The following is a 4947-nucleotide window of genomic DNA, read 5'->3' as shown; positions in this document are numbered from 1 at the left end:
TACATGATGCTAGTGAAATGCACAGCAGTTTCTTGGTGTATCTTCTGCAGACAGAGTGACTGTAACCCAACACCTTGGTTAATGCTGGACTGAAACTGAATTGTGGGGATAGGTTAATTGGAAAATCGAAATCACCCATAGGTGTGAATGCGGGAGTGAATGAGAGTGCGAATGGTTGTCTGTCTCTGTGTGTTGGCCCTGCGACAGACTGGCGACCTGTCCAGGGTGTAACCCCGCCTCTCGCCCTATGACAGCTGGGATAGGCTCCAGCACCCCCCGTGACCCTGAAATGGATAAGCGGAAGCGAATGGATGGATGAAACTGAATTGAAAATTGATCTCTCAGACATAAGTAATGAACAATGTGGTGGCTAGTTTAACGCATGTAGAGCTAAGCAAGGAAATGATAATAGGGCAAAAATCCAAGAAGGCCAATGACGTTTCCCTGCTAAATGCAACAGAAATGATGGAAAAGAGGGGGAGAAAAGGCAAAGATAAAGTAAATCAGTTAGAGAACAAGTGACAGAACTAGGCAATGAAGAAAACAAGGGAAGTGCCAGTTGAAGACACCAACGCTGATAGAGATGACTAAAGAGAGATGTAGAAGGAAGCGGAGAAGTGACTCTCTGCAGGACAAGATAGAGGCAGTTGTCATTTCTGCCGACAATAGGCCACCACAGAGCATTGCCTGTTTTAGGAGCACAGCAGATATGGAAAAATCACTCTCTCACACACACTCGCACACATTATTCACCTCAGTCTCTTGCTATCCTTCAAAGAAACATATTGCAGTCATATTATCAGCCACACAAAGCACACACACTTTCTCCCTCTCACTCAGCAGGAATTGCCTTCTAATACTCCTTCTGTTTGAAGTTTTGCAGTCCTATACTTAGACAGCAGGTTCAGGAGTTCAAATGTGTTGACTGTAAATGGAAAGCACACACAAAGGCGACGCACTAAATTTCTGCTGTCAAGTGTTTGCGCACTTTGATTAATGCCTCCTCTTAATGTCTCTCGTGGGGTGCCAACCAGCATACATGTGTGTCTACAACCCCCCAACTCAATAACTTCCTCTGTGAAAGGTCGTAAAATGTCACAGTTACAGTTAATCAAGATGGAGCTTTTCCCCCGCAAAGCACTCAGTGTCATATTTATGAGACATCTTGATTTGTTTTCATCGTAAATGGACATTATGAGTTTGCCACTTCAAAATGTAAATATTAAATTGCATTAACACTCATCACCAGATTTCAGCAGTTCAGGAATCTTTTTTTCATCAGTGAAATCAGGTCAAAGGTCAAACATTTCCGATAAAAATACGAATGCAGTTGGACTGATCAAGCCCCGTCAGTTTAGGTCTTTATCAGTTGGACTCATTCACTGCTTCCAGTCTGCATAACATATTCGATTGCACTGTTTATGCAAAAGCTCTATTATTAATTCTTAAGAACGAATCGCTGCCAGTCATAATTTAAGTTCAGTATTTGCAGCCGTTGATTGACACTCACTGATATCCAGTAGCACTACATGTAGTTTGTGCAGTTTTTACCTCAGAAAATAAGGGTTGCAGAAGGTAGCAGGGCTTTATTTGAAACAATGCATCAAAAGCAGCATTACTGGATTTGGTGTACGAATTAAAGCACTCTCTGTATTTGTTTCAATTTAACAGACACCCTTCATTTCTCACCATGGCTTTTATTGAGAAACATTTGCAAGACTATGTTGTGAAAACCCACATAGTGACAATAGACCAAGGCATTTATTATTTGCTGTGTTGTTGATGGGCAGAATTTTCATGCATTAGTTGTTAAAAGGTACTGTTAGCAATTTTGGGGGTTATTTAATAGAAAAAAAGGATACTGGGCTGGTAAATATACGTAGATGAGTGTGTAATTATAATTTCCATCAAACTGTAGCATTTCCATAAAGTTGTAAATAACACATTAAAAATGCATCAGAGTGGGTTTGCCTCACCATATGAATATAGTGGCAGGAAATGACATCTCCCTTCTGAATAATCACATTTAGTAATGTGGCTAGAGATTGGTCAAGTAGGTGAAACACTAACAGAGGTGAAGCCGTAGGTGTTTGCTGTGGAGGGGCATTTAAATTTGTGTGCACCTTCAGACTCAGTTTTACAGCTGGAGATGGAGTCCCCTTCACCAAAGGTATAAAAACCTGAAATAGTGAGACAATGCTACTGCCATCCTAATAAAATGTCACCTTTTTCTTCCTCACCTCTAGCCTCATCTCCTGAGCTGATGTCAGGGCTCTAACACACAGAAACATGCGGAAAAACATGCTGGGTTGCCACAGTCATCATCATTTACAGTCTGAATGTAATATTTTTGATGAATATTTTCTGACTAAAAAGCTGCCACATCACCCACCATAGCTAGAATTATGCACTTGAACTGGGAAAGAGAAGAAAACAGTATTCAGATGATTTCAATCTGCAATCTACTGACATGTAGCAGAGTCAGCAGATCATTGGCGACTTTTACATGCTATGTGCATTGGTGAACCTCTTTGTAATGTTGTATTGTCTAAAATGTCCTGTTACAGTGGTTCCTAAATGCTTCCATGTTGCAAGAATACCATGTATAGCTGATTGTGGAATATCTGGGAAACAAGAAATTAGAGCTAAACCAATGGTGGGACCCTTTTACAGTACCGCATTCAAACTGAGTAAGCTCTTTAAAATAACCTGTTCTTTCAAAAATAATTGTAAAGGGAGACTGCATGTTCAGGTGCTTGATTTTATAGGACTCCTGACTGAAAATATCTGAATTCAAAGAGGCATGCTGAAGTACTTTAGTCTGCCCACATAGTGTATGTGCCCAGCTTAAGGTGAAAAAAACAACCAATGCAAATAAATTCTAAACAAAATCTAAACAATGCCTCTTTGCATAAGGGCATAATATTAAAAAGGACAAAATCAAACATGGACCCAGTTGGTTAATTATTAGTAATTCAGTCTCTATCTGGAAGGTTTCCATGTGAAATACATGTATGACTGAAAGTGTTCACTTCATCAATAAGATGGCCACTTATTGGGAACTGGGGTAAAAAGTGAGTGGGTGGCAGCATGTAGAGAGGTTGACACTATCGCTTCACAAGCAAAACATTAGTTTTGGATAGCTGGTAGCATTTGTGAAAATGGAGGGATGGATGTTTTAAAACCTTGAAACTGTTGTGTGCTGGTGTTGGTTCAACTTGATTCAACTTTACACTGCCAAGCACGATGAAATTGTCTTGCACAATGGTCTGACCTTAGCTCTAATTGGTCTAATTGCTGGTTGAGTGATCTGTTATCAGTTAATATTTGTGTATGAAAACCTCGGTGCTCTTGTAGCTGAACAGGAGTAAATTCTTCTGTGTTATGTTTGCAAGTTCAGCTGAGTGGACTGAAAATGAGGAAGCAATGTAACAAACAGCAAAAACAGGTTTTAATGAAAAACTGGTATACACAAAGCTCAAAGGGAGATTCAGTACAATCCAAAATAAGTCATCCAAAAAATAAACATAAGATAACAGTAATGATAATGATAAACAGGAAAAGAATTTAAGCCAAGGATCATAAAAAGCATGCAGGTGATTAACTAGGCTGGGAAAACGGCCGGGGAATACTGATGAACTGACAAAGTCTAGAGGAAGAAGACAGTGGACCCACACACACACACACACACACACACACACACACGAACATACACACAGAGCTAAGTGGAAAACAAGACAGTTGAAAGTAATCACTGTGGGGCAGGCAGTCAATCTGGCGGAAAAAAAAATTAAGCTCAGAAGTACAGTGAAATAAAAAATTATTTTAAAAAAAGGGACAATAAATACACAAACAACAAATCTGAAAACTGTGACATGAAGTCTGTAAACAAAACAGTTGTTTTACAGACAGCTATGAGTATGAACCATGGCCAAATGTTTAGTGATAACACTGATTTATGTCCTTAATACATATTTATGTAACTATAACAGTATCCTTTCTCTAACTAGAGAAAAAGAAAACAGCGTTAGACATGATGACAACTCACAATTTAATTTGCAAAAGTTGCAATGAATACATTTTAGAAAGAAAAGAGATAGACATACTTGTCACAAGGGTTTAAGATTTATCAGCATTGACAAAGATGCGGTGTGACCTCATACAGAAGTCGCCTATTTCCCACTTTTCTGTGCAAAGAAAAAATGAAATGGAGAAAGATGAGAGAGAAAACTAGTCAAAATATATTGCAAGTCAGCTACTGAGATAAAATTATGAGTGAAGCATATTTAAATCTAAAAACAGCACACATCACTTTGCTACAGTTTCTGGGTTGAGCAACAGGTTTGCAAAATGGTTTGAAGTTCATTTGTTTGGTGGGAAGTGCCCTGCAGCAACGTGCATATAAATTCAGCCATATGACTGAGCCTCCTATCTATCCTATAAGTGCAGTGTTTGGGTAACGAACCAAGGTGTTCAAACATTTTCCTGCTTTGTTGATACTGAACACAACCTTGGTAATGTACAAGAAAAACATCAAGCAGTCACAGTTTGGTTGTGCTAAAAATGTAGACATACTGCCAAACAGCTGCCTGGTTCAATTTATTAACAGCAGTAAAGAAAGCAATAAATGCGTAAGTTACTGATTCACCTGCATGGGCTTTATTGCAAGTCAGTTCATGAATTGATGCTCACACCAGAGTTTTCTCCATGCAGGTTTTAGAACCAATTCAATTTTTTATTTATATACTGTCATGGCTACTGAACGGACTCACACGCAGACAGTTCTTTCAAGGAAACAAAAAGGGGATTTATTTACAATAGGGATCACCTTAGTGCAAAATATATGTACAGTGAGTTGGGAGGGGGTCCAGGGCTCCAGGGAGAGAAGGGGGGGGGGGAAATCCACACACACGCTTCCTCTTCCACTCAGTCACCGCCACCGCTCCT

This window comes from Astatotilapia calliptera, chromosome 22 (assembly GCF_964374335.1).
Source record: "Astatotilapia calliptera chromosome 22, fAstCal68.1, whole genome shotgun sequence".
NCBI lineage: Eukaryota > Metazoa > Chordata > Actinopteri > Cichliformes > Cichlidae > Astatotilapia > Astatotilapia calliptera.
This window is presented reverse-complemented; position numbering follows the sequence as displayed.